The 27,539-nt window shown below is 38.9% G+C and overlaps 1 protein-coding gene across 4 annotated transcripts in view; it reads left to right on the top strand.

The window, feature by feature from the left end:
- SEMA4D (semaphorin 4D) overlaps window positions 1-27,539 on the top strand; it is an 81,591-nt gene that overhangs the window by 29,939 nt on the left and 24,113 nt on the right. For all 4 annotated transcript variants that reach the window (XM_066339805.1, XM_066339807.1, XM_066339804.1 and 1 more), the window contains exon 3: window positions 24,458-24,520. The gene's annotated coding sequence lies outside the window, so the exon portion shown is untranslated. The remainder of the gene's footprint in view (window positions 1-24,457; window positions 24,521-27,539) is intronic.

The following is a 27,539-nucleotide window of genomic DNA, read 5'->3' as shown; positions in this document are numbered from 1 at the left end:
ATTCATTTGAAAGTTTGGACTTTATTGTAATGTCTTAGCAATTGTGAACAGATTCCATATATATTTTTAATCTGTGATGCTTGTAATGCATATAAGTTTAGTGAAGCTCAAAGAAGCTTGTTTTAGTCTTCTTCCATTATCTGTTAACCTGTGAGGGAGTGCAGGATATTACCTGAGTCATGAAGGGTTAGTAAATACTAGAAAATGTTTGCAGTGGGATAGATGCAAGAAGCACTGCCAATGTGACTTGTCAAAGGAAAGGTAGTGGGCATAAATGGGTAAATACAAATGATGAGGAAGAAAAATTTAGATGACTCTTGAGGTTAACGTATGTAATTTTTTGAAACTGAAGGCAGGTATTTCAGAGCAGTAATAAAGCGCACTTTCATAAAAAAAGAAATGGCAATGGATTCTGCCGATGCAAGAGGCTGTATGTTGAGAACTGCTTTTCTAGGAGCAGATTTCCACTTCACCTGTCTAATGGAGGGGTTTAGCAGCCTCTGTTAGGCAGAAGAGCAGACCAGTTTTCAGTGGCAGCTTTGACTTTGTTAGCTATATGTTTTCTACTCATCCATATCTTCCCTTCTGTAAATGCTTGTCGTGTAGTAATTGTTCTTTGTGAGTTTGTTTCATTTCTTACAGGCTTCACCTGATTTAATTCACAGCACTCTGTTACTGACTTTTGTGTTTCGACTTTACACGTTGTTTTGTCTGTATCCTAGTGCAGAAGCAGAGATACTTGAAAACAAGAGAAATGTTGGTAGTTGGAGACAATTACGAGTTATATCTGATATCTAATTTCTTTTGGTTGATTTTGAAGATAGCATGTCTTCATAAAGTTAGGGTCATAAAAAGTAATTAATTTTAAGACTTTGTTTAAAGTGTTAATCTGTCATTTTCATGAGATTATCACTTACAGGCACTTAACATCAGCCAACTCAGATCCATATTGCTAATTGAAAAGCATTTTCTCCCTGTGTGAATTCCTAAATCGTGGGTTCATTACATAACCTGACACTAACAGGCTGTGATAGAATAAATCACTACCATTAGAGGCCCTTTACTTGCTTCAGCCTGCTATTTCATTTTATTCTGGGATTTCTTTCTTTACTTGTTTCTGAAGAGTATTATGTTCTTTGATCATTTTTCTCATGAAAATTGGGGTGAAGGTATTTATTCTGCTCTTTTCAGTTGGTCCTCACATTGTGCCACGTGTGATTGCTGCATGTAGTTAGTGTGGTTGATCAAACATCACAATTTAGAAACAACATTGATGTGACTGATTTTTAAGTGCATTCTATATATATATTAATGGAACACCATCAGAAGCTCAAAATCCTTCTTACCTTTTAGGAAAGGAATTTGCTCCTTACCCTTTCTTTATGCAATTTCATATGTCATATTTTTACTAAAGAATAACTGTCATATCACAAATGTTTTGGAAGAAGTGAATACCTGAATTTTTTTTAGATGTTTGTCTCATACTCAAGTGTCAAAATGTCGTATTTTTTTCATAGGTTTGAAAAGTTTCAGAAGAGCGCTAAATATGGTGATTGAGGAGGATGGAACGAAGATACACTGTCCTTGGGAGGAGGGGTTTTGTACTATCTTTTCTAGCTAATGGCAGTAGTTAAGTGGTATGATGTTGAACTTAAAATCTGATGGCTGTTATGAAAGGGTGCTGTTCAGTGAAAAACTGTAAAAAGAGACTTTAGGGAAACTTGTTTGTTTTATTTTTACTAAGAGTTTTCCCCTCTTTTTCAGCGCAAAATCTCTTTTCACTATTTTGTTTGTTGAGAGATGGGACGTGGAGCTACCTGCGGAAGTTCAAGTCCTTGTTGACTGTACAACAGTCACCTTTTGTTCTCCAGCTGAATATGTAAAAGACTGACTAACAATGGTTTCGTTATGTGATGGCTCCTGAATGCTGTTGCCTGATGGGCAAGGAAGCGTCAGTTTTAATTAATGGACAGTCTGTTAGTACAGTTTGTTTGTTTAAACTGTGCTAGGAGGCCCATTGCTCAGTGATATACTAACCTACAGGAATATTTAGTTGTCTGCCTTGGAAACCTTTCAGACTGGTGTATGAGTTGCAGCATCTAAAATTCATTGATTGGCAGGAAAGTTAGACTTTTGCCAGTAGCTGTGAATTATGATTTATCTGTTTTGAAGCTCTACTTCTGAGTGTGACAGGCTTAGTATTCAGTTCTTCTGACAGGGAAGCAACGCTTAGGCAGGGCTTTAATCACAGACATGGTTCAGTTTCTCAAGATACTCACTTACACTATTTTAGTAACTGCAATGCTTTCTCTTTGGGAACCCTTACATTTAGAGTAAGATAGGCAAACCTTTTAAAACAAAGTTTTGCATAGCTGTTACTCAAGGGTGCATAGCGTGAAAATCAAAGGTTAACAAAGTGCCTGTGTGTGTGAGAGTTTTAGTTGTATGTTAAGATTTTCTTTGGCAGCTCTGAACTATCCTGATTACAGCTTTTGTACAAGGCCTTTTCTGTCTGCTGCAGTTGTCGTGACTATACTGTGTGTCATGATCAGTCTGTCACTGCTCATTGATCTGGAGGGGGTAGCCATTAATTACTCACTCCACTACCTGCATCTCTAGCAGTGTTGCTTTTAGAATCTTCTGATGAAAATACCACTCTTAACTTTGATAGAGTGAGAGGGCAGATTTTGGTTAAACATCAGTGTATTTCAAAATAGTTTACTTCATATTGTTTCTACACAGAGCTGTATCTTTCATATTGTTTTTTTGTTCTTGCAGCCTTTGTTTGCTGCCTGAAGTTGCATCAGGGTGAGGGGCTGTAAGAATTTGTGTTAAAACTGTAAATTCAGTTAATTTCTGTTTGCCATACCCATTTCCTTGGTTTTCTAAGTGATCCTTTATGGCACATTTTCAGTCTTCAGCATGTGGCAAGTAAATTTTAAACATGACAACAGTGCTTGTTCATACTTTCTTTGTGCGATCCAAATAGTGAAACGAGCTTGTGGTACAAATTATACTTGCTAAACTTGTCATCAGGCATTTATCTGCTTGGTCTCACAGTACTCAAAATGGCTTCTGGTGTTCTGCAGTCAGTGAGTTGGAAGACAAATAAAAGTAAATAAACAAGGCTTCAGCATAGGTGACTCGTCCCATTCTGTTCTTCCTCAGTGTACCTTTTTTGTGTCCTGCTACTGACGATTTGTAATGCATCATTATAGTGTCATAATGTTAAATCATTATGTCCCTGCCACAATCGGCTATTTTTCATCAGCATTGGAACAGAAGAGGACTTTGGGACTACTGTCATTCAGTGGCTTGTTTATTTATTTAATAATCTTCTGGGAGCAGCTCACATTTTTGGTGGGAGTGAGAACCGAGTAATGTGGGCTTGGCATCCCCCTACACTGCTGTAGAGAGAGGCTTTGAAGCCCACATTATCTGTCTGCTTAAGGAACTTAGGGTCTTGGATGGAAGAGAACAAATGCGGTGGGACCTGCATTGAGTCTTGCTATTCTGAACTTGTGATTTTCCGCTTTCTACTGCACCTGTATTACAAACTTTGACACGTTGGTCATACTATTTCAAATCAGAATCCTGTCCGTGGCTTTGTTTCAGTGATGCTCAGGTTGGTGTTTTTGAAGTGCTCTCCTGTGTGTGTGTGACAGAAGCACAGCTTGAGCACTTTCGCTTACTCTTATTCAGACCTCTGATATCAGCACAGGATTTTCAGAGATCCCGCCTCTCACTATGCTTCTCACCTTCACTGTAGTTCAAGCACAAATTAACACAGACTTCAAATAAAATAGGTTGGTACTGTGCAGTGTTTTCTCACTTGGTTAGCAAGAGCATTAACCCTGCATGTGCCGTGAGCTGAACAGGCATGGATCACAGTTTGTCAAGTCTCTGGTGAAGCTGCCAGAAGGAAAATTACATAAAAGAGTTTCAAAAGATGCACACATGCAATTAGAAATTGAAGGGACAGGTGGATCAGTGGGAACCTGAACTTGTGAGGAGCATGTTCAAGATGCTTTGTTCTGTGGCAGCAACTTGTCTGGTAGCTTCCAATGTGTTTTCTCTAATTGGCAGAATTTCAGTCAAAAACTTAACAGTTTCCAGAACCGTAATTCTACACTGTGAAAGAGAGCATATTCTTCCTGAAAATCTGCGGTTAAATGAGCTTTTACTTGTTTCCTTGCATTAGTAATAAAGCTTGTCTGGCTCTATATTGAGCTGCATTTAGAAACTGATCTGGCTGATAAGTGATGTCACGCCTCTATTTCTCCCATAAAAGCAAATGGTCTAGTTTTTCTGCTGGATGAGTTTTTTGAAACTTCAAATTTAGTGTTTTCATTTTTCTGTAAAAGCAAGGGGAAGAAAATTATGCATATGTAGTTTCCTGCATCTCTCATAATAATACATATATTACATATATACTGCTGTTAAAGTGTCACTTCAAGCACTGCAAGTCTGGTGGTTGTATAGTCTGAATTTTTCTGCTTGTGTGCCTGGTTCTGTACTTCTTGTCCCTATGATGATGACATTCTGTTCCTGGTTGGTGGAGGTGGAGAAAAGATTGTGTTTGTTGCTGGCAAATCTGTCCATCTCCGTTAATGCACTGCTGATATCTATTCAAATTATCTTCCATCTTGTGCCTGATACTCTTCAGACAAGTGAATTTATGGGCTTTTCTGATGAACCAAATTTCAAGCACTTTATATTTTACACTCTTTTTAATCCTTGGTAAGTAACATTGATGAGACAAAGTGGGGAGAAAAAAAGGCACACGTGCAGATGTGACTCTAGCAATAACCTGGAAAATTCATTTGTGCTTAACTTTTTTTTTGTATATCCCAGAAGTACATTATTCAGAACATGTCAGGTCTGAGAAGTGCTGAAACAAGCAGCAATATGGATCCCTGGCTTAATTCTTTCAGCTAGGATCCCTGGTTGAGAAAGTAGTGTTTTGGGGTACACTGTTTCCCTTTTTTTCTGTGTTAGTAGGGTATGCCAATCTTCTCTACCTATGGCCTAGGCTGGTTCAGTTTGCAGTGAGGGATGATGCTGGGAATTTTCATTGAATATAAGAAGGTGCTGTTTGAGTAGTAATTTCCAGAGTAGCCACTTGACAGCCAAGTGCAGGATCCCATGCCACCTTTGATGAGATCTTTTGCTTGCCCGTGGCACAGTGATTAGATGTGTTGTTGGGTTGCCTGACTTCTGGCCTGACACGAAGGGTGTGTAGGGATGGCGAACACAACATTCTGGTCCATTCACAGTAAGGTGCATCTTGCCATCCCTCTGCAGATGTGCCGCCTTTTATGGCAAAGAGAGTGATGTTGATGCAGTTCAGTTCATAAAGATTTTGCTGACATGGCACAAATTCTCAGGCCAGAGCAGAGAAGCAAAGGTAAATTTGTGTGTTTTATATCAGTGAATGTAGCAAACATCCTACTTACACCATTTCCCTTTGAATTGTGGACCTGTTTTGCTTCTTGTAACAGGGGGATGCATTGTGTTTTCAACACTTACAGCACTGTCTTGGAGCTTTCTGGTTTGATTTTCATGAATCTTATGCTTCAGTCACATGACACATGCAGAATGAGGAAATGACACCATTTGCAACAGGAGAACTGGCTTCTATGAGAAGTTTAATTTTGGCTTTATGGAGGCCCTTTAATAGCTTTGGCCTAATTTGGAAGCTGTCTCTGTCAGCTGTGTGTTATTTCAGATGAGTTACCTATGGCTGTAACAGTAGGCATGTGATTACTTCTGAAGAATCTCAGCAATGGGAAAAAAAATACTGCTTAATTATTGCAGTGCGTTGCAGTTCTACTCATTTTTCTCCATATATAAAACTTCAAAATGACAACCTTGCCTTCCTTGCTCTTCTGGCCATGAAAAGATCAAGTTTGGAAGGTGCAATTTTGGTTTTATTACAGAGAAATCGGGGAGAAAAAACTGTAACTGGAGATTTTTTTTCCTCTCTTCCTGCTGCAACTAGCTTGGCTCTCGGAAGAAGCAGCGCTTTGACAATATGTTCTGAACTGTTAGCATGGAATTTCGACAGTCAGTGCTGTGAGAGCACAGCAAACGTTCACACCCAGGTTTTGGTGTGGAACTTTGCTGATTTCAATACTTATTTTTTTTTAAATAGCAGCTTTGGTCTTATTTTTGCCTGTCCTGTGCTACTACCATAACACTCCTGGCACCAGATGATTACTGAAATTTTGGACATGCAGTCTTAGTACATTAAAATTGTGAGTCTCACAGAAAAAACTATGCTTTTTGAAAACTCGGAAAAAAGCATTTGAAAGAGACTCTTCTCCCCAGCCTTCCAGAAAGTCTCACTGTGGAAACAGTGAAACCCAAAAACATGTATGTTGTGTATTCAGACTATTGCTCTTGGTGTCTGTCTGAAGGCTCTGTTTCCCAGCAAAAAAGTATGCTGTTATTATTGTGCCGTTTGCAGGTGGAGTTTTTTTTGTTGTTGTTTTGCTGGTGGTGGTGTTTTTGGTTTTTTTTTTTTTTTTCCCTCGTGGTGTTTTGTTTGTAATTTAGCATAACCAATTATTGGTTTTGAAAGTGATCTAGAAGAGCCAGGCAAAATTGAAAGTTCTGTTGTGCTTGGTACCATGTTTCCTGATGGGTTTACAGCAGTATTGATTTCAGAGTTGTGTTGGATGCACAGTGAAACAGGTTTTGAACTTGTGGGTAAAGGAAGTATTTTTCAGTTGGAAAACCACAGTTATTCTTATTTGTACTGCCAGATGCAGCAGAAGTTAATCCTTTGCTGCAATATATCTCCTTGAATATAAGGAGATATATTAAGCTGCTGCCAGAGGGATGCTAGCAGATGGGAAATTGGAGAAATGTGCCATTTAAGTTTGTAATGTTAAAAGTTAATATATGTTCCTGTCTGTACTATGTGTAAAAGCAGTAGCTTCACATAGGAGATTGACCTCAGGTTCGTTCTTGCTTAGTTGTGCCATTTCCAGTACTATTGTCCTGCACATCACACATGGATAGGTAATGTGCTGACAGCTGAAACCACCTATCACAGGTGTGTGGCAGTTAAATGTGGCACTTTCCTGCAGCCCCTACAGCAGTTGTTTTTAATCTGTAGTTCCTGATAGTTATTTTACAGTTGTGTTGGATAGAGTTTAAATTAACATAAGTTCTTAATTTCTTGGCTGTGCTTATATGAGGCTGTAACCTTGAGTTTTGTTTTTTTTTTTAATTGTCAGTCATTTAGCTTCCTCAATTGGACATTGTTTACATTACCAAATAATCTGTTCAAATATTTAAAAACAAGCATTCCAAGATTCAATTTGCATTGCAATTTACTAGCCTTTCTTCAAAATACAAATATTGCCAAAAATGTTTCTGTAATGTATTATCTGCATATGATATGGGCAGATACTGAAGTATTTTAATGTAAATGTGAACCAAATATTTTCAGGATTTTTTTTTGCTTCTTGCTTTGCTTTTTGCAAGGTTGTAGCCTTGGGATGCTATCCAGACTTTGAAATGTAAAAGAGAGCATAAAGAATGCAGGATGTTTTTAGAGTAGACTGAACTGTGAGCAGATGGCTGCATTAAATTCTTCTTAGGCAAGGCAAGCTGCATTTGGAACAAAATTGGCTAGAGCAACTGCTTGTGCATTGCTGTCCTAAGTGTGTGGCAGGTAGAATATTTGTACAATTCTGTGTAAAACAATGGTCTATGTACCTTCAAAATATAGATGCAGGAGAGTGGTGCCTCTGTTTTGAGAAACGATGGATATGGATTGAATAAAAGATCGAATGTTCCATCAGTAAACTTTCTGTGCATGTTTAAAATATTGGGCAGGGGGGATGTCTCCCAGTTGATTTTTTTCCTCCTTGATCCTGGAATTCTGTTCTTTGCCACAAATACGTGTTTTACTTTTGGTTTGCTTCCTTTCTGGAGAACACAGTGGAAAATAACATTTATAATGAAATGTAACAAAATGGAATTACAAACGGCTTTTGAAGGAGAGTGATACCTGAAAGGTAACTTTCTTCTTTTAGGATATAAAGACTTCTGGCTGAAGTGTATCAAGGGCATGGTTGTGCAAGGTTTCAGTGTTCTTGTGTTGATCAAAGTTTTTTGTGTACAGTGTGCTCAAATTTTTGCATGTAAGCTGTAATTAGGTACTTGATGCTCAATTTTCTCCCAGTCCTTCTAGCCCCAGTGTTAAAATAGAACTTTTAAAGTTTGGGTTAAGGCATAATATCTGAATACCCTCTTACAAGCAGAATGTCTGTTGAGCTTCAAAGATGGGAATAGCTTTGAGGAGAATTTGGAGGAATGTTATGCCCTTTCAGAGTTGACTGTTTCCTTTAATTTGTTCTCTTTAAAATTAAATTTGAAGGCAATAAACATGGTATCTGGGAAGACACTGTCCTGCTGTAATGCTAACTTTATTGGTATTGATTATAGCATATCCATTCTTTTGCCTGTGAAATGCCTCTTAATTACAAATTAAGTATTAGCTTTTTTTAAGTGGCAGAGGAGGACTAGTGCATCTGCTGCTGGTAGGTCTGAACTCGTGTGTTACAGCTTGTCTGTTAGTATGTGGTGTATTCTGGAGAAGATGGGCTCTAAACAAGCTTCTTTGTTGGTTTCGGCTCTGTTAGAATCCCACTAGCAGATAATCTGGGATGATAGTATAGGGATTAATTGGTTGTGATTGAGTCAGGGAAATGTCTTTATTTATGGAGGTGCTTGTGCACTGGTTTGTTTCACCATACTGAACCAAATACCTCTGTGTAGTAGTTGCATGGAAGTTTGTTGTGAATGTTTATCTGTATTTGCATAATAGATCGGGTCCATGGTTTTTTCCCAGATTGCTTTTTCAGGGTAAATTTGTAATGTAGACATGCATTGCAGAAACTGGCTGAGCCAGACATGATATTGCTGGAGGAAATTTTGTGCTTAATTAGAATCAATACACTCCACAATGAGAGTAGAAAATGACCTTGAATTTGGGAGGGTGAATTACTGGCATTGAAGTAATTCCCAGTGTTATTTGCACCCTGGAGTCTCTTGTTAAGCTTTGTATGTCTATGATGCTTTCTTATAAAATGCTGTCTTTTATAAATAACTGTGTATTTTCCAGAAGTGTGTGTGGTACTAAGCTAGACAGCGTCACTGTTGTGATAGAAGTATCTAAACAGATCCACTGTAAATGTAGTTCTGACCCTAGTAGCTATCTCATGCCTGCCACATGCAGCCAAAGCTTTTTGACTTTTCCTGGTCCATGCTTACGAAAACAGTCATGGCTGTAAGTGGAGCACTTCACCCCACCTCATGGTGGATCAGGTATTTGCCAGGATTGGCAGTGTTTTTCTTACCTCTTTTTTCTTCTCTGCCTCTTTTGCTGACAGGTGTAGCACTGCCTCATGAGGTTGTGGGGACCCTAATGGTCAGGTGTTTTATATTCTAGATTGTACCCATTTTCACCTTTCATTTGAACAAGAACTGAATGTTGTATAACCATAGTTCTGGTTAGCATTGAGTGTTAGCAATATGTGCTGTGAAAAGTTGTCTTGTAAAACGCCAGACCTTGCATGTCCTCTGGACTGGAACTCAGTCCTATATTTGTGTCTGTCATTCTTTGTTGATGTTTTGCAGACAAAGACTGCTAAGCCATTCAGACATCTGGGATGAATCACATTTAACCAGCTTATGTGAGCAAATGTTTCTACCCATGCACATAGTGAAGCGTTAGCTGCAAAGCCTGGGATATTCTGCACAGAGATGAATGGCTTAATGTGGTTATGATTTAACTAAATTCACTCAGTTTGTTCTAACTATGGCCTTTTCTTCATAAAGGCAGAAATGATTGTCACTTTGCAGTGTAGGTTTAATCTTTTGACCCATGGAAATTTACTGCTTTTGCTCTTGTACTCTTTAGCTTCTGTCAGCCACAGACCGTTTATAAGCAGAAGCAATGGAAAGGGTGTCTGCAGACATATTGCAGATGAGATGCCTCTTTGTGACTGGTCAGCCTTGATTTGGACCAAATAATACACAATATCTGAAAACATTTTTGCTAGTTTGGTAGTGTTTTTCTCTGCTGGTGGAGTAGATTTTCAGCTTCCTTGAAACTGGAGATGTAATAAGGTCTGTATGTTAAAGAGATAAAATTATATGGAGTGCATAAAATTCTTAGTTGCAGTCTGCCTTGTTTCCAGACTTTTCTAATATGCAGCATAGGAACATGAATCTTGTGTTCCCATATTCACTCCAGTTGTCAGTGCTGCAGCTCATAGGTGCAAACAGCTTCAAGCTACGCTGCGGAGTGGGAGGAAGGCAAATATTCCAAGGATGCAGGCTTAAGTCATGGCTTCAGGTTGCACTTAACTGAGTAACTGCAATTGCCTGTTCCTTTTCCTTTTGCTCCCTTCCCTGACCTCTTCTGCTGCTGGTGCTGCTTCTCTTGAGTGATGATGATGGGACTGTGGAGTGTCCTGGTTAAAAGTTTATTCTTTGTGTTATTCCCCTGAGATAGCTTTCTTCTGAAACAGGCATCTGATTTTTAAATTTGGTTTTATTTTTACTTTTTATCTTGACTCTAATGTGTGGCATGTTACTTGCCCAAACAAGCCTGTTCTGTTCTTGTATTGTTCTCTTTAGTGCTTAATGCAAATCATGCTCATCAGTGGTTTTTTCTGTTTCAGGTACAAAAAGTGAGTCATTGTTCTACTAGCTTTGTCAAGTCCTGGTTGATGGGCAGCATCCACTGTGTAGATTAAGAGTCTGAATGCTGTGTCAACTGTGGCCTAACTATAGTATTGTCTGCAGAGTGGACTAGTAACTTGACTTTCAGGTCTGTAGACTTGCCTTATCCTCCTCTGCTGGTGATCAGCCTTCTGCAGTCTCATTGATATAATTGTCACAGATAGGCTTCTAAAAGTGACGTGTCATCCCTTCTAATCCAATACAGTTTAAACTTTTGGACTACAGACAACTGACATTACTGAAATGGGGTTTGACAATATTTTATCTTTGCTAAGCATTTTTGTTCAGCATTTCCTGATTCTGATTAAAATTGACAAGCTAGCAGCAGAAACAAGTCCATGTTATTCCATAGCTTTGCTGCTATGAAGACCTTCCTTTGAGAAACATTTTTTATATTTTGGTGAAGTGTTCCAGTGTGCTGCAGTAGTACACTGAAGTGTTTGCTTTATCTGCTTTAATAGATCACTTTAAGATCTTGTAATGTTGTTTGTCTCAATTTCAAGCTGGGAGGGTATCCTAAGGTGACTTTATGATGCTTGTGTCCCCAGTTGTCTGTTCTGTGTGTGCTGTATATTGAGTTCTGTGCCTTTAAAACTGGTTCTGAGAGTGAAGCAGGGAAAGAACACTGCGCAGTTTGTTCTGAGAAAACAGCATTCACTCCTCTGCATTCCTTCTCCAGCGTGTGTTCAGCTGAGGCATGGACAGCAGCGGGACAGAGATATTTTTTGCTTTTAGTTAGTTTAGCTAGCTGAGACAAAAAAGCTCTCTGAACTGTTTTTTTCCTTTTTCTTGGGACTGTTTAAACCTGTCTTGGTCTGAAAAACCCAGAGGAGCCCTGGGAGCTGGCATCTGTGGCACACCAGGGCCTGGACCTCCAGAGGGATGAATAAGGAACTGACTGAGCTGAGCTACACCCATGGCAAGGACTTCCTCAATTTGCCATCTCACTCCGGAGCGAAAGGTTTTATTGTTTCATACTATTCATTCGTCATGCTTGTGGGCACGTTGTGGGCACTTTTCTCCGAGGAAGTTCTTTTCCCAGACCAGCTAGGGGAGGGGCCGTTTGGGTTTGCTCTCCAGAGAAACCCTATTTCAGCAGTCTTCTCCCAAATTCACCCTAAACCAGGACAGAGGGAAAGGATTGGAGGACTACAGACTTTGTATTGGATGAGCATTTCACCTCAGAAATACCATTCAGCTCTTCAAATGATGGCGCATTTATTCCTTCAAATCATGCATCTTTGCTGCTGATAACCCAGTAACAGGCTACGTGCTTTGCTGTCTTAGAGAGTGCTTCTTGATGTTTGTTGGTCTGAAAATTTGTCAGTCATCCTGGAGACAAAACTCTGAAACAAGATCCTGCATAGCAATGGGAGAGAGAGAGGTCCACCTGACCCTGGCAGCACAGAGGAGAGAGGTCCACCTGACCCCTCCTGGCAGCACAGAGGAGAGTAGAGTGTCTGGCATGAGGTCTTCATTTACTTGCACTTTCATCTCTCCAGCTCTGGCTTATCAGCAGCTCATGGAGTTGGGTTTGTTTAGGCACAGAGTATGTGGTGCTGGAACACCAGACAAGAGTGCTTGCTGAGAGAATAGGTGCTTTTTCGAATCTGTCTGGATTCATATGTATGAGATTTTCTTTGCTGATGAGTGTTTCTAATCTTGCATGTAAGTACTGAAAGTGTGGTGATTCTGCTGCAAGTGTGCTTGTTCTACCCCCGTGGCAGTGGCAGGCATAAGTCATTTGGTGCAGTGGCAAGAGTCCTATAGTGGCAAAGACGTGGCTGCTAGAATGAGGTAGCTATGGTAGGTGTCATGGTAGCTGTGAAGGAGTGTGGTGGGTGGCTGGGAGATCCTCACAGAGGTGGATGGAAAGTGGTGAGAGGTGCTCACAAGCTATACTATCAGCTCCTAAAACTGTTAGAGGGAGTTTGATGTTTATTAAACTAGCTTTCTCCCTGAAACCTTATGAAGTGGCACAGTAAGAGGGAATTACTTGGCAAGTGACATGAGCATTAAGATGTGTAAGCTGAAAGTGCAAATTTTCGCTGAATTGTTGAAATTGTAACTTTCAAAAGCCACATGAAAATCCTCACTAGGTAGACCTTCTTTCTGTTGGAGTTGCTGAAGTTTTCCAAGTCTTCCTGATTAGTAAAACTTTGCTTTTTGAAATGTTGTTCAAATGCCCTACCAAGACGAGGCTTTCATTGAAGCCACTTTGACATTTTGGTAGGCTTCCTGAGCCAGGCTTCCACCAGCAGCCTTTTTGACGCAGGAGCCGGTGGAGTGCTCCCTTCAGTACCTGTGTTACTAGGCATGGTCACCTTCTATTTTTGCAGTTACCGTCTCCTTCAGAAGTGAAGCAGTTGATCCCAGGCTCTTGTACTCTTTCTCAGACATGGAACTGGCAACTGCACTGTCATATATCAGAGAAGTGTGAACATAACGCATGTCTCTGAGAGCTGGAAAAATGTACCAGAGCACTAGAGAGAAGATAAATGCTATTAACAAGTTCTGGGCCTCAGATGAAAAAGGACTCATCACTCACGGACTGGTCTGACTCATTGCTAGTTAGCAGCTCATCTTTGTCAGGACCTGGCCAGATTGTTTTCAGGACATGTTTTCTCAGAAAGTGTGCTATGAAGCCTCTTCATTGTTAGACGAGGACTCCTGTAGGAAATCTTGCAGAAAATCATGTAGTGGGTAGAATGAAGCAACCAGTTTTCATACTCTGAGAAGCAGCAGGAGAGGAGTTGTCATTAGAGGACACAAAAAGAATGACACACACACTGTCAGATCGTCAGGGCAAAAAGAAGGAGGTTTATTTTTTAACTTTGATCTATATAGATTTTGGACAATGACTAGGGATCGGAGGGTAAGGTTGTTACTTCTTTAACTACACTGGTCAAACTAGAAGTCCATCAATTGTTCTTCTTCCAGAGAAGAATAATGAACAACAAAACCAATTTCCAAACCATCACTTTGTTTACCTAAAAATCTGTAAAAAACTCTACTACAAGAATACGAACATCAAAAAGTTAAAAAAAAATTCAAAACAACAAGGAATTTTTGATTCCTGTGCATCATGAGCAATTTGGAGAACTTAGGTGAATGTCAGCAAGATGAAAATTCTATATCATTCTGAAACATATATGAAATAAACCTAATTCTCTGGTTTGTCATAATTGTGTCATTGTCTTGAAAAAGGTTCATTTTGAGCAGTACTTTCAAATGTTAACATTTAAATTTTTTTTCTCTCATTCTAACACAAAAGTAAGAAACCACTTTTTTCCTGCTGAGGAGTGATGCCGTTTAACATCATCTAACGCAACATAGCATGACAAGTGTTTTGCTAGCAGTCTTGAGGGAGGGGGCAACTGTTGTGAAATTGCATCACCAGTTCCTGTCACTTAAACACTGGATATACCACCAGCCTTTCAGAGCATGTTAGAATTCAAAAACCTTTAACCTATTCACATACTTTGAAAGTGCCTTGGCTTGAAAGAGCTAATGGTAAAGTGCATAATGCCCATTGTGTTAGAAAGATAGAGGAGTTTGAGCATAGATGCTCCAGTACCTCTTTTTTTTCTGCAGAGTGACTACTAGTGTTAGACTTTCTCTGAGAGCAGTCAGGGAAGTTTTGTGATCAATAATGAACAGCTTGTGTTGTGCCTCGAGGTGTGCAGTTGGCTGACCTTGCTGGTGAGCAGCTTAGACTGTTGCATGCAAACTTTAGCACAGTTTCTCATGTATCACTGAACAACAAATCTGTTGTTAAAGACAGTGTTTTGCCAAGCAGAAATATGTCTTTAGCCTGTAAGAATAAGGAAGCTTAAATGAAGCTTGCTAGCAAACAGTCCAGCAGGAGACAGGATTCTTTGCAACAAAAATAATGAGATCTGTCATTCTGTCTTTGTAGAGGAGTGGTAGCAAAACAGCTAATACATGGATGTTAATCTGGAGTACTGATTTCAGTTTGTAGTGTGTATACTTGTGGTTACCTTGGATGACTTCTTAGAGATCTGCAAAAGCTACTTAAGACAAGTAAGCTGATTGTTAGTAGATTTAAATTCTCAGTCCGAGTCTGCACATCCTATAGGAAACTTGAAGATTAGTGGTTTTTAATTTCTAAAAAGAAAAATAATCTGGATTCAAAGAAGTCTAGGTAATTTGCTGGGAAGAAAACTTTATCAGAAGTAACTCCACAAATAAATAGTATTCTCTAGCTGAGTTCACATTTTAATAATGGGACATTTTATGGTGTTTTTTTGTTGTAAACTCTTGGAATAATTTAAAGCTAATATTCCAATTAGAGAAAATTGGGGAAGGTGTCAAGGGAGAATGAGAAGGAAACCAGTGCTTCGTAAGAGTCATTTATTTACTGTACTGTTCAGGTTTTTTGCCCTTATCAAGTGAAAATGAAAACCAAAATGAGCAGACCCAAAACAAATGACCAGACTTTTAGCAAATGAGCTGCATAGCAATCAAAATTTGAATTTAGAAAATTAATACATCCACAAAGAACTTTAACATTAAAAGTTTAATTGATTTGAATTAATGTAGAAGGAGATTTTTTTACTTTGTAGAAAGGGCCCATTTATTTTATAGGCTATACAGGGGCTTTTGTTTGTTTCTTGCTTTATTAAGTGCACATTAGAAGAGAATGGTATTTTGCAGTGTAGAATGACACTTGGAATATAGACAGTGAAAGTATCATCTCAAGTCCTGCCTCTGCTTGTTCTGGGTTGTACAGCAAGGAAAGATGGTATAGCAGTCTCAAGGATGTTCTTCTTTGCATATTTTCTGGTAATGTGTTGCCAGTATTTGATGACCTCGAAGTTATAAAAGGATATAGGGAAGCAGCTAATGGCTTGAACATCTCAGCAGAATCTGGTTCACAAGTAACATTAATTGCTACTGAATTATCTGACATATCTCACTTGTTTGGGATTAAGTTTTGCATTTGGTTCTGCTTAACCTAATTTTTCCACTCTGACATTTGAAATGTGAAAGCTGTAAGTGTTCTAGGATGGGAATCTCTGGTTTGAGATAAGACATGAATGGTGGTTTCTGTGGCATTTGGAGGTCAGCATTGCCAAGGAAAGCTTTGTTTCTCTGTTGAGCCCTAAACCTTGGAGGAAGCGCATAAATCTCATCTTGCCTCTAATGCCTTCCATGTAATTTTCCAGTTCTGCTTTTCTGTAATACTAACAATCCTCAAATTTAGGTTTCAAAAGCTGGAAACTGGTAGTAATTATCTGTTTTGTCAACAGAGTTTGAGATAGAACCTCTGTGGTGTGCATATCTCCTATCTTTCCTGTTAAAATATCTATAATGATAAGATTTGCAAAGTTAATCAAGTGTTTTAATGACTCTCAGTAGCATTTCATTTGGCATAAGAAAAAGCTCATTTTAGGCTTTGCAGGAGTTAAAATCCCAGTAATGCTTATGAGAATGTTTTGCGAGCAAAGCTTCTATTAATCCTGTTCCTGACACGCTCACACATAATTTGATGTGAAACCTGAAGCACTTTTACTGAAAGATCTGCACCTGTGGTTTTGGATGTGCAGAAAGCAATAATATGGGCACAAACTGACACCTGGTTACTAGATAAAGGACCCAAAATGACCTTTGCATTATTAATATCAACACAAGGGTTGTATTGAGGCAGGAAGAGACATAATCAATGCTCTCTAACCCCATAGAGTAGATGTAACAGCACATGATTAACTGCTTCATTTGTGGAAGAGAACACAAAGTCAGAGGTGGGTTTTTTTTGTTGGTTTCTTTTTTTTGTTTGTTTTTGGGTTTTTGTGTGTTTTTTTTTTTTTGTTGTTGTTGTTGTTTTGTTTAGTTTTTTCTTTTTCCCCCCAAACTCCAGTCAGTCATTGTTGCATTGTTGATGACTGCATTCTGCTTATGTTTAACAAGTTATGATCTGTGCAAAAATTTTTGTATTTGCTGGTTATCTATAATTTCTTTGTGTATCTTAGAGAAGAGTGCGGGCTCCCTGGCTGTACATAGTTTAAAAAACAGCAAAGGTTTTAAATGAGCAACGGTAAAATAATCTAAGGATGATTTAAAAAATCCATGTCAGTGCTGTCTCTAAAAAGCAAGAACAGCTTATTTCAAAGCTACAGTTCTGTTACTTTTCAGCATAAAAAATGCAAGGGTTGATGTAGAAGATTTAACACAGTAAAAATGATAATTCATTTCTGACCTAGCAGAATCCTAAACACAGCAAAATCCTGAACCTTTTAAAATGCTTGCCACTGAAGCTGTCTGCATTAGCTGTATCTGTTAGAGTGAAATGATGATTTCTTGAATTTCAAGGTGGTTTTACTGGTACTTCTGTGAAGCTTAGCAGGAAAACATGAGTTGTGTTTTGCTGTTGGATAATCTCTTGTCGAGATCTCAGCTATTTAAAATGACTTTTGACGTGTGTGGTGAATTCTAAATTTTGACCCTAGACCTCGTATGTCCTGTTTTGAGTGAGATTGGCTGGGACATGCAGTTGTGCCATGGTATGTGATCTTTGCCAGCCCTTAGAGGCAGTGGAGTTTCTTGAATATGAGAGGAAATGTAATGGTAACACGCTTGTGGCCAGGGTTTAAGCTCATGAGAAGGAGTTGTAGTTGTTTTCATAATGATGTTGCGGCAGAAGAGCAGTGTTTACTCTTGGAGCAGTGGTGTTACCCTTGGGTGGACTTTTGTCTTTAAAACATCTTTTTCAGCAGGCAGTCTTGCAGAAAGCTCCGTACCCCGTGAGTGCTATACAGCATCACAGGGGAAAGCTGAGTTATGTCTGTCACAGGCCTAGTCATTTACAGCCCTCAGACCTTCAGAGTTTTCTTTCATGGACCAAGATGTCGCTCATCTCTTCCTCAGTTTTTCTTATTTTGACCCTGAGATGAGGCAAGGAGGACTTGGAGTGAGTCTAACACTTATTTGCCACTCCTGTTTTTTTCCCCTGCCCAAGGAAGGCCCAGACTTAATGTCTTCCATAGTGTCCCACCTAATTTCAATCTCCCACAAGCTAGAATTGCTGCTATGTGTGGATTTAAATTTCCTTGATCCAGCACCTCTCCAAAGTAGATTTTTAGCCTGTGAAAAGTTGATCAGTTGACCTCCCTGAACAGTTACACAGTGCTGTATGGCTGGGAAAGCAGTTACAGATGGAGACCAGAGGGCACAGAAATGGCCATGGAGACCTTAAGTAAGCAGGCTGGATGTCTTACAGCTGTAAGGAAGAAGAGCTGTTACCTTGTTTTTCCCAGCTCCATTTTGGGAACCCAGGGGATGTTTTAAGCCATTCACCCTGGGAATCCAGGGGGGATGATTGTTTTAAGCCATTCACCCTGACACATTGCTAAATTTATGATGAGTATCTTAAAACTCTGATGTTCATGAATTTGTAAGCTGGTGTCGAGGATCTGTAGAGCCTGAATGTGATGGTGACTCTTCAGCTAACTGCCATAGAAATACAATCATTTGAGGAAAAAGCCTCAATTGTAATGCCCAGTGGAGGGAAAATGTTACAGATTTTATTGTTCAGGCAGCATGATTCATGTCAAATACAAAGTTGGATGTGTGTGGCTGTCAGTAGAAGCAGCTCTGTGGAGGGACAGGTAAAGCACTGGGGAGTGATGATGATTCTATCCCTTCACTGCATCCAAAACTGAGAACTCAAAATTGCTATCACAGATGTTTGGCATTTTGTTGGTGTAGTTCTTCATTCCAAATGTAACTGGAAATGTAGTACAGGTAGATTCAAGAATGTATGAAATTCTTGTGGTCCATTCTGGTTTTTGTGATACACGGAGCGGGCATGTTTTGTCATGCTATGAAGTGTTGTCCTTACCAGTTCTAATGACATTACATTATGATTTGTGCAATTGAACATGAGAGGAAGATAGGAAGCTAGTTTCAAAATATTTGCATTTGTGATAAGGCAGCTGTAATGCATGATAGTAAGATAAAGATACCCAGAACTAAAACAAATTTTACCTGTTCATAACTCCGAGATGGCCTTGCATAACTTGTAATGCTTGAGGAAATCCCTTTTTATAGCTTTTTATGGGGTTTTTTGGATATGAACAGTTTTGTTTTGGTTTCACAAAAAATGGGTGCATTCCACCTGCGAATTTTAATTGGGTAAATAATAGTAAATACTGCTGCAAGGTTCAATTTCTGATTCTTATATAGCCAAAGAGAGTAAAGTTTTGGTTTTGTTTCTTTTCCACTGTTTTGAATAATTTGGTTTGAATTCCCTACTTCAGCAAGCTTGTGCAACTCCCTCAGGGAGACTGTGCTATGTCTTTAACAACCAGGGAGCTGGAGACTGTGCTATGTCTTTAACAACCAGGGAGCTGACTCAGGCTCTTTCAGCTTAAGTTGATTGTTTGTTCCAACACAAGTTTTTTCTTAGGATGGACAAGTAACCTTTTCCAAGGCTTCATTTAAGGTGCAAAATTTTTTGCTGTGCAGTTGAAGAAGTACTGGTCTGTAATTTTGTGTGTTGAGATGAAAATTGCTCCTCTTTTTCCTTCTGTTCCACTTAATGCCACATAACTTCAGCCAAAAAAAAAAAAAAAAAGGAAGGCAGTGTTTCGAACATGCTTTTAAAGTTAAAGCTGGTTTTGTATTGTGTTGTCTCATAGTGTATCTGAACAGTGCATAGTGTTGACTGTGTGTGGAAGTATGTACAGCCACTCAAGTTGAGTGAGTTTTCTCAGTGGGCAAACTGACCCAAAGATGTTTTGGTACTGAAGACTGCTGCTGTGTAGTAAAGGTAGTTGTTGTATTTGCCTCCTCTGAGAGTCAAGAAACTCTGGAGTCTGGAACCTGTCAGTAAGTGGCATATTTTGTTAAATTTTCAGGTTTGAAAGCCTGAAAAACTAGAATCTGATACTGAATAACTGGGTTTTTATGCACTATCAGGATGGTAAAATACTCATTTCTAAAGAATGTAAAAGATGCTTCATGTCTTTTCCTTGCATTTTTTTTTCCTTTCTTTCTTTCGTTTTTTGGGAAAGGAGCTGTGAGTTTCTCAAGGCAAAAAAGAATACCAAGACAGCATTGAAAAATGCTGAATAAGAAACACTGGGAAATCTAGGTGTTTTGTCAGATAACTCTTACATGTATTCAGACTATCACCTTAAACACTGCTAATGCAGTGTATGTAAATCCAGAAAAGTAAAACCAGGAAATACTCTAGTATTATATAGTTGAAAAGCGGCAAAACTTTTCTGAAAGTGACAGAATATTTGATCTAAGCTCCTAAGAAAGCAGGTGGTATAATACAGCGTGTTGATCTTAGTTTTAGCTTTCCTGGGTTTCCTAGGCGTGTTGCTAGAATGAATATGGAAATATGTAACTTCTCTTACTAATATTAGGAGGTGTTTCCCATAATTGGCAGCTGGTAGTCTTTTGGGTAAGACACATGTTTTTGTGTGTTTTTGAGGGCTTTTAACTTTTGATTTTCTTTTAGAGACTTTAAAGAACATCTGATAAAGAACATCAATAAAAAATGCAGGTAGAATTTAGACTTCAGTTTTCTGTTGCTTTTCATTGAATACCAAATCCTTTCCTGAAGAAGGGTTGGGATGCATAGATACTATTATGAAAGCTCCTGTTTGGTTTTATGGAACTCAAATTGCTTAACTACAGATTCTCTCAGTATCCTTAAATATGGAGAAACTCTTTATCATGGCAGTAGCTGGCTCAGCCTTGATATTTCTGTTTAGCTGTTGGGATACAAGAGGCATTAGTAGCTGTCTGCCACCAATTTAGTGTTGTATTTTTCTTGGCTTTTTTTGAAGAGACTTACAAGATCTGAGGAGTGCCAAGGTGACAGGAATTAAAACTGAGGATCCCACCAGAGTTTCAGCTAGATAGAGATGTTTTTTCAAGACCTAACAGGGCTTTTTTGCCTTGTTGATTCAGAACAAGGTTTTAGCACAGGCCTCTGCTTCTGGTTAAAGGTCACATACTTACTTTTCCTATAATGTTCAGAAAATGTAGAGGGGTGTTGATAGTCCAGTAAATGGGTCTCTGAAATAAAGATGTTTTTATGAAAGGTGGACTTGGCAGGAAGAAAAGGGGAAAAAACATTTGAGCTTTGCACTGTAAGTCTTGTAGCACGCTTGTTATTTTTTTTTCACCCCCAGTATCTCGCATAGGTGGTTAGAAGATGTAAATCATCAGCCCCATCCAGAGCGGGTGAGGGCCATGTCAACAGCAGTTACTTTAGTGTGTCAGATAAATTATTTAAATAGTGATGGTAATATGTGCTGTTCTTGAAGTTCGTAGTGTAGCCTACCTTTTAATGTGACTCAAAACTCTAAAACTACACGTAGCATTTACAGTAAAGTTCTTAGTGACAGACACTGCTATGGTCAGGTGTCTATGCAGAGTCTTATTCATAACTGTATGTTGGCTTTATTGTGGCTTCCATATAAGCTTTAAAAATAGTTTTTCTAAGAAAGCCAGTATATATAGGTTGTGGCTGACTTGAGACAGAGGTAGCAAATACAGCTCTAGTTGTAATCATCAAGGTTTTATCTGGAAATGGTATTTCAGTAAGGCTGGTATATAGTACTGTAACACTAGAAATCTTCCTAAACTCAAAATTTACCTCTATGGGCTTCCATAGAGGTAAAAATTTGTTTATAAGCTACTTTTCTTGAATTTCCTTTCTTCTGTTCATTTAGAATCACTAGGACCTGGTTACAGCAGGCGTGTACTTGAGTAGAAAATCAAAGAAATACTCCTGATCTGGATGGTAATTGATGTGCAGAAGGAAAGTAGTCCGTTAGCTGTTCTTTGGATTTTTTATAATTTTTTTTTAAGTGCGAGTAAGATGTGACAGTCTGAAGTACCTTGTAATACATTAGTGTGGTTTGGAATTTGACAGATTAGAAAGTCTTCAAATAAATAAAGTGTATGCAAACACACATATATGAAGGACTGTGGATCTTTTATGAAAAATTTCGTTAAGGTAAAATTTCAACTATCCTTTTATTCTATATAATGTATTCCAGGCTGTCTTTCATTTATAATCTAGTATATGTTTTCTTTAATCTTTGAAGACTTAGTCACAGTTGTCAAAATAATGAGCTATTTGTGGTGTAATTTTTCTCCTCAAGCTTAAGTAATTGTTGCCAGAAGAAACAGTTCAGAGTTGGTGTTTTTTTTTTTTGGTTGTGTTTTTTTTGGTTTTTTTTTTTCCCCCCATAAGTTTAGACTTAAGTACTTTTAAAACCTGACAGAGTGTAAGGTTTGTTAAGGAGCTCCTGCAGTGCCTGCTATAAAGGATTACCTGTGAGGTTTGAGTCAGACAAGAGCACCTGAAGGATGTCTGCCAACCTGCAGTGCTTACATGGATGTTTAATTTCATACTCAAGTCCTAGCTGGATTAAAGGACTTAATTATGTCATAGCTTCTGGCAAGCTGGGAGTAGTTGCTCGTGTGTAGCATGAATACAAGTGGTGTCTTGATAGCCAGCCAGTGGCAGTATGACCAAAGGAGAAGAATGAGCAAACCACCCTTCACCTTAGCCCAGCCACCCTCACACCCAGCTCCATGTCTGTGGGCTTCTCTTGCCATAAACACTGATGATTAGTGGCTCCTTTTCGAGCACCACACCGAGGAGGGATGGACTCCAGTGAGGAGGGATGGACTCCTCTTATGAGCACAGTTCCTGAGTTGAGCTGCCACAGCTTGGAGGTCCTAGCAGCTATCTCATCTGCCTCCTACCATCTCCATGGAGATCCAGAGGCTGACTGGGAACTTGCCTGACCTCCAGCCATCTGCCGCCTGTCTTTCAGTGACCTCAGATCATAGTTCAGAAACCTGAAGCTATTTCTGGAGACTGGAAAACCCCCATGTCAGGCTGATTAAAGTAAGCCAGGAAAGTATACAGGTCAGCTGATTTGCTGCTAGGCTTTCCAGAGAAGAAGTTTCTCACCTGCTGTAGCTATTCATTTAGATGCAAGTGCTTTGTTGCAGTGAAAGTGCTTGTACAAGCTATAGGCTGCTGGAAGCTCTTTCCCAAGAGGGGCAAAAGAGAATTTTTTTTTCCCCCTTAAGGTACCTGCAATTAAAATAGTTCATTTTAATTTGCTCTGGGAGCAGTAAGCTACAAGGAGGTGTAGTGGGATCTGAAAACTCCAGTCGCAATAGTGACTATGTTGATTGGTGGCCTCTTGGGGCAAGCAGGAAATTTTTGTAAATTCACCTGTTCACTTAAATACTGAGTAGCTACAGCCATAGGGATGATCTGGTGTAGGTTAGTTTGTGGAAAGCTTTGTAACTGATCAGTTGATTTACATTTTGCTTGCTCTAGTTTGTTTTCAGCAGAATGAAACATGGAAGGGTTTTTTTACATCAGAATTCAGTTAGCTACATTCTGCTGCTGAATGTGAAAAGTAGCCGGTTGGTAATAACATAGCTGGGTAAAGGATATTCATGGGATATTTTGTTGAAAAATGATTGTGGGAAGAATCAGACTACTTTGCCCTCTTTATATAGCCCAGAAGATATGCAAAATACTGTTTTGTAAGCAAAAGTGGGTTTGATGTAGCTGTTTGATGCCTTTTACCATGCTTGTAGTTGCTCTGTTGAAGATCTCTGGAAAAGACCCTGTATAGGCTCTCCCTTAGAGACATGCAGTTTTGAGCTGCTTCTTGTAATTTTCTCTAGCCTGTTTCTTTTGAGGCTTCTGTCTTCTGAGTTGTTATAATCTTCTGGGACAGGAATGAAGCTTTCAGAAGTGCAAAGGAGATTTTTTTGTCAGGTGCACCATCTTACCACATGCATCTTTGTGAACTCCCTTGCTACTGACTCCAGTGTAATCTGCTTCAGATGCTCAGTGACTTCCATTTAAAAAACACTACTCCTTCACATGGCTAAGATCCTTCTAAAAGTGCTTTGATGAATATTAAATACATATACTGAATACAATCTGATGTAACAGTGTTACGAGTCTGCATACATGGAGCAGTCTTGGGATAAATGCTTTGTTGTGCCCAGTTGTGATTGCTTCAGAGTGGTCCACTCTTCTGTGATTACAGCAAAATAAGTACGGGCATGCCAGGTTTCATTGCCAGTATCCAGATCTTTTTTACTAGGCTTCTGCATAATGCAGGAAAGTGTTGGAACTGCTTTATATTAATTTAGTAAAGGGCTGGTTGGTGTGTAACCTCTCTTGAGTACATCCTGTACCATCATGTGAGGGCTCCCAGACTCATACCAGTATCAGTACTTGCTACTGCAATGCAAGTGCTGAATAATTTTGTTCTGGGTAAGTATCAGCCAGCTTGGGATAGGAGAAACAAATTGAGTTTTAAAAGGGCTGATGTGTCTGCTTTTTATCAGTCTGCTTAATATTTTTTTGTGTTAAGTGCAACGTCAGGATCTTGGCTTATTGGATGCAAATGTAGCAGTTCTGGTTTTTGTCAGGAATGCTCTGCCCTGGTAATCAGGAAAATAAAAGCCAAACTTTTGGAGGAGGATTTATTATAATTCCCTCCTTAATTATATAATTATATAATTAATAATTTTCTATTAGTTATATAATTTATTATATAATTAATATAATTATATTAATATAATTATGATATTATAATATCAGAACTTGCTTTTCAGGATTATGTGGTACTGATTTCAAAGCCTGTTTCTTACTCTTTTTCAGAAAGGACGTGTTTCTGACAGCTTCCCAGCTCTGGGGTGTACAGGAGGCTCTGAAGGGTGGCAGGTACGTACATTGAAACCAGAGGTACATCCCCACAGCAGGGGGGGCTGTGTTGGACTCGTGGTGACTTTGTTACAGGTGTCCTTGTTAGTAAAACAAATATACAGCAAGAACACTAGGGACTTAGTTCATACTGGAAGATGTAAATCAGGATTGATTTATAAGTTTGATTTATTGTATTTTGTTTGAAGACCAAAATACTCAGGAAACTTACCAGGAATAGACTTTTTTTCACTCAGGAATGTACGCTGTATTTACCTGTTCTTTAGTTACCACTAAAAGGTCATGTTCAGGGGTTGCATCTTCGCTGTGTTATGTGGTTTATGTATATGAGGGGGTACTGGGCTTTCTTTTGGGGATGTTTGATTCTGAAAGTGTTGCTGGACACCTGGAATAGTTTTTTTTAAAGCACTCATACATGTTAATTTAGACATGCAGGTATTTTAACATGTGACATCAGTTGCCAAGAGGCATCTTCAAATAATTCAAATTAGTCATTTCGTCCTATGAGCCCAAGAAGAAATGAGAAAGAAACTGAGTAATATTTTTGATTGCGACAGTATGTTTAACTGGAGAAGACAGAAGAAGACAAACTTCAGGACTGACTTTCTTACTTGGTTTTAACTGCAGCACTGTCACTGTCACAACCCAGGTTTAATATCTGGGAGTATCCAGTCAGGCACAAAAGGGTCTTAGAACATGCCCAGGGCAGCTCTTGAATTCTCTGTTTGGTTTAGCTCTTTCCTGTTGCTCTTTGAAGCTGACGCCTATTTGTAATGATTTACCTACAATAATCTTAAGGATTTTATTCTGTCTTATAATTGGTGGGTTTTTTTCACATAACTCTTTATCTCTGTGTAATCTTTGCCCACAGAAAAAGAATATAGTGGTAAAAGAACAGGAATGTGAGTTTTAAAAAAAACAAAGGCTCTCTAGCAGTATCCCTCTGAAGATAAATTTTCTTCTTTGAGCACAAGCATTAGTTTCATGAAGGCTGTTTGATGGCATATTTATCATGCAGAAACAGAAAATACGGATTTTGGGCCTAAAACTGGGCATTTGTTTTCTCAGATTTTGTATCCTCTTTTAGTATTAGTGCATATCCTTCAGCAGGCTTTGTGGTAGAGATGAAGACCACATCAAATTGTCTTGAGAATCTTCAACTAATTTATAATCATCTAGCAACTACAAAGTATTTTGATTACAGTTTTAAGTGCAAATAATCCCATGCTCTACATGTATGTTAATAATAAAATGCTACTGGTCTGCTACTTTGAGGCTGTACCTTACCTCAATAGAAAATGAATTCATATGTATTTTGTAATAAAAAGATTGTAAATAATGATGCTTTTCATGAGACTATAAAAATGGCACTGTGCCTGAGCTTTTTAAAAGGGTGAGAAATAAAGCAAAGGATATAACCAGCCTGTCTTTACTGATCTGAAATTCACAACCTACGTAGATATAACTCAGCTATCAAAGGTAATCTGTAGACATCTCACTGTGTAATTTTGATTACTTAAAATACAAATATTGCTAACTAACTTTTCAGTTTTGGAAACAAACTTGAAAAATAAAGGGGTTTAAGAAAATCTCACAGTTGGACTTCTCTGGTTTGTTTTTCATGCATGGAGCTTTAAAATCTGTTATAAAATAGACATCAATAAATATTAAAGCAGTCTTGTATTCTTTTGAAGCTTTAAAAAAACATTACTTAGGGAGAACTTGGTATTTATGGCCTCTGACTGTTGAATCCTTTAACTCACCCTTTTCTTCTGGAAGAAGCCATTCACTCCTAAATTTGCCTGTCTCTACATCTGGAGCGCCATATCCTTCATCATAGTTACTCCTTGCAATTTTTGCAAATGTTTTTGGTTTTTTATTGTTGGTGTGGTGGGTTGTTGTTGTTCTTGATTTTATTATCTAAAGACAGCAGTGTAGGCTACCTGGTAAACCCAGCATGGTTGTTTTGCTTCTGGCAGTGGGAAGGAGGGGTGTCTTGCAGTTAGTTGTTCCTTATTGTGTGATCCTCATTTTGCTGTCCCTGGACAATGACTGATGTGACAGTGATTTGACAGAGAGGTAGGGAAGTATGGATTTTAAAGGCCCTTCCTTTAAGCCTAAAGGAAGGTGGTCTTTTGTCTGGCAGCCTCACTGTGGGGCTGGCATCACCTGTAGTCATGGAGCTAGCTGTTCATTGCTTGTGCTGGGAAGAAAAGTGAGTGATAGCATGTATGGGAGAATAAGTCCAGAGTAGATGAAGGATTTCAAAGAAAGATAAACCCTGTGGAGGAGAATAAAATGCAATACAAAAATGGAGGGAAATTATGGGGGCACTTAGTATGGCTGGGGAATCATGAAAAGAGTGACAGAATTAGGCCAGGATGGCCAGTGCTTCTTTGGCTTTTTTCTCCTGGTTTTAACCTTCATATACAAAATAATGCTAGATCCACTTAGCAGTTGATGTAATACTGAGCCAAACTGAGAAGTTGCACAATGCAAGTAAGTGTTTCTCAGAAGAAAAAAATATTTAAAAACCAGTGTTGCAAAATTGGCCATTTCCTAGTTTGAAATTCCAGGATTTGGCTATCTTGTGTGGTAGTTGCTCATATGAGATGCACACTTGGTTCCAGCTGTACCATGCTGACTGGGGAAGAAGCCGCCTCTGGGTTGCATTACTTAGAACAAAAACCTGGGTACTTGCAAGGGTGGTAGAATCGACATCTCTGAAAGACAGAATTTTGTGTTCAGAAGTACTTTGTGCATACTTTGCCCCTGTGTCGTGGAGGATGAGAAGGATGATAGTCTCCTTTCTGTGGTTGGTTTTCCAGTTTCTCATGCTGCATGACTAGGATTTTGCATTTTTCCTGAAGGTGGACTAAAGCACTGCTTCTCTGATGCCCGGTGCCACATGTGATGTAAGACACAGATGGTTTCTGATCTTGGTAACAGTCAATCCGTTGCATCTCCATGGTTTCAAAACTTGTGCTAGTGTTCCTTACTAGCAGTTATGCAGCCTGAA

Source organism: Sylvia atricapilla, chromosome Z, assembly GCF_009819655.1.
Source record: "Sylvia atricapilla isolate bSylAtr1 chromosome Z, bSylAtr1.pri, whole genome shotgun sequence".
NCBI lineage: Eukaryota > Metazoa > Chordata > Aves > Passeriformes > Sylviidae > Sylvia > Sylvia atricapilla.
This window is presented reverse-complemented; position numbering and strand designations above follow the sequence as displayed.